Raw genomic sequence first — 9933 nt, 5'->3', positions numbered from 1 at the left:
GATGGTTAGTGATGTCCAATCGTAAGGTGGAATCATTGGTTGAGGTTTGAGGCATTTTGGCCTCTGGAAGCCCTAGTTTGGTTTTAGTTGGTTTATTCCATGAGATCCTGCATTCATGCTTGGAATATGGCATGGGGGTGATTGGATGAAAGAAATATCTGGTTCAACCCAATCTATGGTCGGGTGGTACATGGAAGTCCCTGATTTGGTTTCATTTTGCATATATTAATAAGAGCTCTTTTCCTCTTTTGTATAATGTGTAAATGTTCTTGATATTATGAGATCTTAAAGGTTGTTCTATCAATGTTATTCTATTGGTTATATGTTGGTTATAAGCATGGTTTAAGACAAAATTGAGTTATGGATCTCATTATGTTTTGTTTAGTAGATGAAATGTTAATGAATGCATGACCTAATAGATGATCTTGCAGCTATTATAAGTAGGCATCAATCCTTCCTGGCAATCTCATATAAGTATGAAGTCCCTATGCTCAGATGTGTTATATGACCGGCAGATTACATGCTCATGATGTGTTTGACGGAATGTTTGTCATGGCTAGGCCTTGTTAGATCAGGTCCTTGTTCAAGTTTTGTATTAGAGGCCTTCCATCTTGTTATTTATCCTTCTTGAGAGTTTCATCAAGTTTTGAGCAGAGGCTTGAGTCCTGGCCCTAAAAAAGTGGCTTAGAGTATGCATGGAAGATTCTGAATAGTAAAGATTGACTATTACTACTCATATTTTAACTTAAAATCAAGTTAAAAGCATGGTGCAAATATAAAGTATTGAGAAACTTTTAAAACCAAATACAAATATCAAAAACAGAGTTTTCTATGTTATCCCAAGTATAAGGTTCACCTTTAAACCCCAATGCAAAAGTTTGGGTAATGAGAAAAACAAGTTCTCATTTGAAATATTAAGCTAAACAATAAGGGCATATAATATTTAAACCTAATAGGTTTACATAGAATCACAAAAGTTATGGAAAGAAGAGCAGTGGAAGACTTTATAAGTATGAAAAACAAGAGTAAAACCTAAATATATGAAACCTTGTTTACCTAGAAGAAAGTCGAAACATACTCGGAGATAAAAGGAACCAAGCTTTCAAAACCCTCTTATATTTTCCTTCACAAAAATGTACATTCCAAGAGGGAGAACTGTAAATAAAAACCTGAAACATACATTCCAAGAGGGAGAAATGTAAACAAAAACCCAACCATCGATGGTTAAAATAAACGCAAGTCATTTACACAGGGAAATTAAATAAAAAATATGGTGTACAATATCAACTATTTTTACAGGCTTACCTATAGGTTATACTTATCCAAAGGTTGGTCATAGCGTCGTAATACAATTAAAAACCATTGTTAAGACCCTCATGGTCGATGGTCAAATATTTTGAACAAAATCTCGTAAGAAGAATGTTAGAGATTTAGCACAAGGGGACCTAAGGAAGAGGAAAATACTTTTAGGTTAGTCAATAAGAAATATAATTATTTGCCATAATGCTAGTGAACAATCAAGAAAATAGAAATGTGTAATAATACTAATTTACAAACTATATCAAAATCAATGCCCAACGCTTTCAACAATAATTATACTACATTATATCGAAAATATATGATGTTAAAGGTTTATAAACAAAGTTCATTACATAAGTTAACAAGGATGGCTGCGAAGCAGCTAGTCCCTGCACAGAGTTCTTTGCTGCCTTTGAATTCGTATACTATGTTTTGATGTTCAGAGATTGAACAGCAGCACTATATGCCGACAGTTTCCGAACTAGATGCTCCACAAAGAAATCTTTGGACATGGGCTATCGTAGGCTTCAGTTTTTAAGAAGTGGTAGCAAGAGCTAAGAGCAAAATGCAGTTTCTGTATACCAGAAGTTTTAATTTAAACTTGCTAACATTTGACAATTAGATCATAACCCAAAGCCAATAATCGGGAGGCAGTAAGACATGAGCTGTCGTAGGCTTCAGTTTTTAAGAAGTGGTAGCAAGAGCTAAGAGCAAAATGCAGCTTCTGTATACCAGAAGTTTTAATTTAAACTTGTTAACATTTGACAGTTAATTATCAAACAGTTCAAGTTTAAGTTGTAGCTCATAGACACACGTGTCTGTCACTAGTTTGAAATCTACCCAACAAAAAATTGAAGGCATGGAACATAAATGCGAGGTGCAGCGCCATGGCGGACCCAAATGCATATTTGAAGCTTGCGTTGTACACCTGTAACAGAGAAGGAAGCGGGGAAATAAGACAATGCGTAAGATAATGCAAAAGAGATTCTAACTCACAAATGAATATATTGTTTCAGTAATAGCAAACTGACATTGATTTTTGCTGCATCGAGTTGCTTTTCTTTGTTTTTCAGATTAATTCACAACACGGCTTAATAAAAATAGCTAAGAGCAAAATGTAGGCAAAGCCTTAATGACAAAACTATTTCACATTGCAGTCGAGCAGAGACGATAGACGCATAAAAAATGCGAGGTGCAGCACCATGGTGGACCCAAATGCATATTTGAAGCCTGCGTTGTACATCTGTAACAGAGAAGGAAGCAGGGAAATAAGACAATGCGTAAGATAATGCAAAAGAGATGTTAATTTTTTTTTGGTTTCTTTTTTCTTTGTCTTTCGACTTTTGCGATGTCAATAATCAGAAGAGTCATGAGAATAAGTGCTAAGAGAAACAATGCTGTGAGTTCAGTAAGTTGGCTTATGCTAATGGATTCCATGTTATGTGAAGCGGGGAGGTGTAGGTGAATATCTAGGTGCAGAGGAGGTCAATTTATACAAAAGTTCAATGTGTTTGTAAGGTGGTTTTAAGTGTGAATGGAGCTAAAATACTTGAGGTGCAATTAAGTGGTCGATAAGACATGGGGAGCGAATGGCATGTGGAATGATGTATTTGGCGGCAGAAGTGATGTATCTGACATCGGGCAATCTTGGTGGTAGATTGGGTGCGACAGGAGATCTATGTCAATATCTAAGTGCAGAAATAATCTTGAAGATCAGATTGGATCAGGCCAGTATTTAATGATGGGCATATCGATCTGACATGGGGAGCAAATGGCATATGGAATGATGGATGTGGCGGCAGTAATAAATGCGAAATTAGGTGCCCCTTTGAGTGTGCGGCGGTAGATTAAATATGATCAGTATTTAATGATGGGCATATCGATCTGACATGGGGAGCAAATGGCATATGGAATGATGGATGTGGCGGCAGTAGTAAATGCGAAATTAGGTGCCCCTTTGAGTCTGTGGCGGTAGATTAAATATGATCTGTAAGCATAAGTAAGTATACTCATTAATTCTTAGCAAGTTGAGAAGCAGGGTAGCTTAGAAAGGCAGAAATGATATGCCATACTCCAATTGTGCGACTCTCACCAAGTTTCTTTCCTTCTGCTTCTTGTTCCAACAATGTGATTTCATCGCAAAATGCTACATAGCACACTTGAATTTCATCCACTTAAATCAGAACTACTCTGATTTAATAGCAAATCAGAATAACTTGAGAGTTATCATAAATCTTTTATCTTCAAGATCAATATCAAAGCCTCGACGTTCACTATAGAAACCACAGTGTACAGTTGTTGTCTCCTGTACCTAAACAGAAAACCAGTCCACAAAATTTAAATACAAGTGTTGAGATTAGGCACCGCAAAAAATTGTAAGTGTATTTAGTTATGCATATGACAAACCATGTAACAGTTTAGAACATCAGACTCACAATCAGTTAAAGTGTCATGCATCCAGCCAAGCATACGGAACAAATTGTTGAGCTAACATACTGTTGAATCAAAAGCAATATTTGGCCAAAGTTCAAACATTTGGGTCCCCACAAAAATCTCAGAAATATCTGGGCCGAAGGATTTCCACATGTTTAGGTGTGTTGCCAGCTTATGTGAAGCGTCTCTACAGGCACCTACTTCAGACACAGAAAATGCAAGTCTGATGTCTTTAGGCATGGTCTCAGCAGATTTATCACAAAACTCAGTTGTGTCCGAAATATCCCCACAACAATCAGGTCTGCATGTCAGATTTAGTGTTCCTATTATTATGACTGTTGATGATGATTTACGATTTCTAAATGATTGCATAGATTCTGGTATGGTATGTATTTTGGGTGATAATATAGTAAGAGCAAGAAGCGAATCTAATGCAAAAGAAATAAAAAATTGCAGACACCGTGCTTTCTTGATTAACACCAAAACCTGGAAAGATTTATGGTTTGGCAAAGTCGGTCGGAGCTCTTGCAGACATGAATGGCCCAATTGGTGAAGTGCTAAAAGGGACAGAGCATGCAAATGGTCTGATTCTAGAAAGGATAACTAGTCCCTTAGGTGTGCTGCTTATAATTCTTGAATACCGACCAGATGCTCTGATTCAGGTAGCTTCATTAGCAATTCGAAGTGGAAATGGACTTCTTTTTAAAGAAGGCAAAGAAGCAGCTCGCTCAAATACTATTTCTAATAGGCTGGTGTCAGAACTAAAGGAATCAACAAAAATTTAGTGCTCGGTCATACGGTTGGTGTCTATCATGTATATGTAGACAAACCAACTGATTTGGATATGGCAGTTTTGGCATCCTCTGGGGATTTGTTCGAGGGCACTAAAGCTTAAAGCAGCGCATAGAAGAATGGATAGATGTCCCTTTAATGCTCTGATCATCTTTTCAATAGTATATATGCAGATATTGCCAAACTTGTAGAGTGAGTCTGACTTACACTTGACTTGAGTATAGTCAAACTTGAAGGAGTAGGCTTAACTCTGCTTCTTCAAAAAGCACAGTCAAGCACGGGAGTTAACTAGGGCTAAAAGAATATGACAACACTGCTACTGGAGTTCTTTAGAACATAACATACTAGTTTCAAGGATGAACTATATTCAAGTGCCCCAACCGTCAGTAGCAACACTTTTGTCCAGCTGACTAGTCAATTCTTTGTTCCAGATTAATATTAAAAAAATATGTAATACCTTGCAAAAATAAACAACTTGAATGCTACCACAATGTTGCAAGCATGCTCTCTCCCAATCCAGGAACGCTATAATGATTGTAACTGACTTTATTACACTGAAATGAGAATTCTTTGCTTAAGAAACAATAGGTCCACCAAAGCCGCACAGGACTAGCTCCTGGCCTGAAGTGGATGGAGTGACTCATTGACTGGGTGATCAGCCCATGCAGGGTGAAGCACACACCAGCCTGTTTGCACATAGAAACTGGCCCATGAGGGGTGAAACATGTTACTTTGGGGATTTGAACCTTGGTGAGAGGATTAACACTAACACTGGTTAACCATTGAACCATAGTCAGTTTTCCCATTAAAAATTCGGAAAAGGCATATGAGGTTTCAATGCGGCCTTTTGCAGTGGAAACTGCACTATCTTTCTAGGAGAAGCAGTGTTGGGCAGCACACAGAAAGCTGTAATGTTCTGCGGTCATTCATTCACATCTGAGGCATAAAATTTAGCTGCACCTTTTGCATAATTTCACCTCACCTTTGACTACTGATCTTTGTTGTTTGTATAATTCTGCTTGAATGTCATTTCAAAATGTGTAAACACAGAAAACGAACTGGGATTTGTAGGATAAGCAGAGACATAAGTTTGGCAATGAAAAATCAGTACTAGAAAGAAAAACTGACAAAGGAAATAGCATGACGTTGTATAAGAACATATTCTCCTTAAAATAAGCTTTTTCTTAGTGTTCCAAGCAATTATTCATTTTGTCTTGATTCATGATATGTATATCCATGTATTTCTACGATAACCATATGCTTGACTTTCAGTTCACAAAAATAACATCTAAAATATAATAAAATAAGAGCGAAGGAAAGCTTCAAGTTAAAATGGCTCTAACCTGATATGACCACCTTTGTGAGGACAAGTTTTCCATCTCAAAATGGGGCCCAATATTCTTTACCACAAACAACGAAATTCTGAGTAACTTGAGAGAAGTGTAACAGTAATAAGTAATTATACACCATCCATTTGTCGGTTGCTATATTAAACAACCAACAGTAAAACCTAATTATCAAACAGTTCAAGTTTAAGTTGTAGCTCATAGACACACGTGTCTGTCACTAGTTTGAAATCTACCCAACAAAAAATTGAAGGCATGGAACATGAGCAGCGGCTTAAAAGTTTTTGAAGCCAACCTGTAGACCAACCGTCATATTCAACAGAGAAATTTTAAGTTGTAGCTCATAGACACACGTGTCTGTCACTAGTTTGAAATCTACCCAACAAAAAATTGAAGGCATGGAACATGAGCAGCGGCTTAAAAGGTTTTGAAGCCAACCTGTAGACCAACCGTCATATTCAACAGAGAAATTTTGTTTGTTCCAACATTTAACTTAACACTATAGTCCTGACCATTAAAGATGACTCTCTCTTACTTGGTGGAAGTTCCCAACGGACGTAACAACAGGATCACCACCAACTAAAGCAGTCTCACAGAGCTTTATGGCTTTGTGTAATTCCTTAATATGGCCCCATTTTGGCTGTCTAATCAGCCTTGCCAAAGAGAAAGAGTCGAAAGCAACAGGTTGTCTTCAAAGGTCAGAATCCATTTCACTATTCACAAGGCTGGATATTGAAAGGAAAACGCAAGTTGCTTGCAATATACTTATGTTGTACTATTAGTGTGTTTTAAGTATCTATCTGTCAATATTGTTCCACAAGAAGAATGTTCTCTTATTAGGGGCACTGGGCCGAAGGATTTCCACATGTTTAGGTGTGTTGCCAGCTTATGTGAAGCATCTCTACAGGCACCTACTTCATACACAGGAAATGCAAGATCAACTCTAGACATCTTGGGTCACTGGGGACTTTGTCTTTCTCCACCCAAAAACCCTTAACAATACTAAGATGCCATAAAATATCCATGCTTGGTAAAATTAGTATGATACAAGAAGCAGGAATAAAAGTAAAACCCAAAAGCAACAAGAGAGGTATTAGTATGAATTGAACTTGCCAACGTAGCCAGAAAAAAAAGCATGAAAATGATTAACCTGAGTCCACAAAGTAGAATAGGGGTGTAAATAATCCATGACAGTAAGAAATTACCTCAAGAAAATAGGATGACTGTCACTTTGACAATGAGAGAAATCCAGTAAATGGCCACCTAGTTACACTCAACACCAACCGACATACTCAGTGCGTTTTTGCCGAAATCAGGAAAGGAAACTCAAATGAACAACTTGCCAAGTGAGAGTGAGATGTTAGGCCTCTCAAAGATGCCCCTAAATCCTCTGATGGATTTGGATATGTGTAACCTTTTGATAGAGTTGTTGGGCTTCTGATTCCAGTGCCATAGGATAGGCCATAGATGGCTTAGCTCGACCTATCATAATTGCTGCATTGGTTTTGCATACAATGCAGAACGAAAGCAATGTTTATCAACAAATGTGCACACCTCTATCAAACCCTTGAGGCAAAATGGGAACCCTCTTGTGTTTAGGAAGTTTGAGGAGAGCCAACAGACTATTAAGGTCATCCCATACAGGCATTTACGTTCACAAATCCTGAAGAGCCATGAAAATAGATGCCCCTAAATCCTCTGATGGATTTGGATATGTGTAACCTTTTGATAGAGTTGTTGGGCTTCTGATTCCAGTGCCATACGATAGGCCGTAGATGGCTTAGCTCGACCTATCATAATTGGGCTTCTGATTCCAGTGCCATAGGATAAGCCATAGATGGCTTAGCTCGACCTATCATAATTGCTGCACTGGTTTTGCATACAATGCAGAACGAAAGCAATGTTTATCAACAAATGTGCACAACTCTATCAAACCCTTGAGGCAAAATGGGAACCCTCTTGTGTTTAGGAAGTTTGAGGAGAGCCAACAGACTATTAAGGAAGCAGATCTCATGCTCAATACGTTGTTGAAAGCAAATCAAAATGCAAGATATGACACAGAACAGTGGGAGAGCCGCAAATTTCCCCAAGTTTTCATGTGCCTAAAGTTTTCTTACAAAACCACAAATTGCAAACGGCACTTGGCATTTAGCTTTTTTTAATGGCAATAGTCATCTCAGGTCGTTCTCTTGCTTCCTAAACAACTACGCATGTCTACAGCGCATGTCTACAGCACTAATTTCATCCCATACAGGCATTTACGTTCACAAATCCTGAAGAGCCATGAAAATACCTTAACAAACAAAAGTACAATTATTGCATGTATGAACACTGATAACTAGCAGGGGGAACACGGCTGCCAAAGTGATAGTTGTTGTAGTTTGAAAAGGTATTGTCAGACCAAGAACCTCTCAAAGATGCCCCTAAATCCTCTGATGGATTTGGAAATAAGAACATGCAAACAGCGGAGCGACCACAAACATCTAAAACCCATATATAAAACATAATCCAGCTTATGATATTCACTCACAAGCATAAAATCATGTAATAGTACAAAGATAAATTGCTTGCAAGATTAGAAAACATAAAGAGTACCTGGACCCGAAGCGAAATAACAAAGCCGCAAAGTAACGAAGTCGAAATAACAAAGCCGCAAAGTAACGACGAAATGATGTATGAGCTTATTATATAGCAAGAAAATCAGTTCCACGTAGCCCCGATGCTACATGCACAATGTCACCTGGAATGAAATGTGAACACAAGACAGGTAACCCCCATCAAATCAGTCTATGTGAGGGCGCAAATCAGCAGTGAGGGCGCAACAGATGCTAAGAATCACCCTGACCCCCGTCAAATCAGCTAAGCATTTCTTATAACGCAGATCATCCTCCATGGTTCCCTCGTTTCTCATCACTTAGTTGTTACCCCATATATTCTCTTTAATAGCGAGAGGCATAGGGATAGCGATAGCGATAAATCAAAATCCATAGCCTTCTGAATACCTAGTGGTGCTGCCCTACTGAGATCTTCGAGGCCCCATTAGGTCTTCCAAAGGAATGCTATCAGACCTTACCTTCCCTTACTGCTATACATCCAGAAACTAGTTAACCCACTTATGGTTCTGTTTCTACCGGGTTTCCCCGTGCCCTAATTTCTGCTACTGGATTTGTTGGATCTACATGGTTTTGAAACCACCTATGTTTCCGCTTCTTAATTTGATTGCTCTTCTGCCTCCGCTAACGTAGCTGCATCTACCTTCTACGCCTCTGCCTTTGGTGGCCAACGGGTTCGGACTCTACCTCCACTATAGCCGCGGGTAGATCCAGCTCTTTCTGTTGTTTCTGACCCAGATGTGGATCCAGCAGCAGTGGCTTCGAGTGATTCAGTTCCTTATGACCGTAAGCGTGACCCAGTTTCTGCTTTTCGTGCGCCCTGCAATCCCTCTGCCTGTCAAATCATATTTACTGTGAGCTCTCTGTCAATTACTTCTGGCAATGAGGGGCTCTGCTTTGTGGCAAGAATTCGACCTGTAAAGAGGCATTCTTGCCATAGAGCAGAGCCCCTCATTGCCAAAAGTAATTGACTGGCAAAGTAATTGACCCGTCCACGGAACTAGTTAACCCACTTATGGTTCTGTTTCTACGGGGTTTCCCCCTGCCCTAATTTCTGCAGCTCTTTCTGTTGTTTCTGACCCAGATGTGCATCCAGCAGCAGTGGCTTCGAGTGGCTGAAAAAGATTTGCAGAAGCATATGGCGAGAACCTCATTAGCCACCCGTCAATGCCAGCCGAGAGACACCGATGCAGGACAACACCTGTTAATACCCTGCGACCTTAGGATATAGTTTACGAAATCAGGATATAGTTTACGAAATAACGAAACCTGTAACGAATTAATGCTAGCATTAACGCTAACAGTTAACGGTCAGGCATACTGAAATTAGCGATAACTTCCCAATTAACCTAAGTTCGGGCCTCTTCCGCCTCGGGAAGAGGCCAAATAAGATGGCAATCGTTCAAGGCGGAATGGAACTTTGGCTTTGTGCGCGCATGACCGCACAGCAG

The 9933-nt window shown here is 39.1% G+C and overlaps 1 long non-coding RNA gene across 3 annotated transcripts; it reads right to left on the bottom strand.

The window, feature by feature from the left end:
- Positions 1–2167: 2167 nt before the first annotated feature.
- On the bottom strand, positions 2168–9373 carry LOC149265898 (uncharacterized). 3 transcript variants are annotated; one of them, XR_016252169.1, is made up of 4 exons: positions 8466–9066; positions 3392–3610; positions 2331–2542; positions 2168–2227 (listed from the first exon to the last, which is right to left on the bottom strand). It is a non-coding gene; the product is annotated as an uncharacterized LOC149265898 (long non-coding RNA). The 3 variants fall into 3 exon arrangements; XR_016252168.1 differs by having other exon boundaries at positions 2178–2542; positions 8466–9063; XR_016252164.1 differs by lacking the exons at positions 2168–2227; positions 2331–2542 and having other exon boundaries at positions 3272–3610; positions 8466–9373.
- Positions 9374–9933: the final 560 nt, after the last annotated feature.

The sequence above is a fragment of the Pinus tabuliformis genome, chromosome 6 (assembly GCF_031772625.1).
Source record: "Pinus tabuliformis cultivar Carrire ecotype Pingquan chromosome 6, CPIR1, whole genome shotgun sequence".
NCBI lineage: Eukaryota > Viridiplantae > Streptophyta > Pinopsida > Pinales > Pinaceae > Pinus > Pinus tabuliformis.
This window is presented reverse-complemented; position numbering and strand designations above follow the sequence as displayed.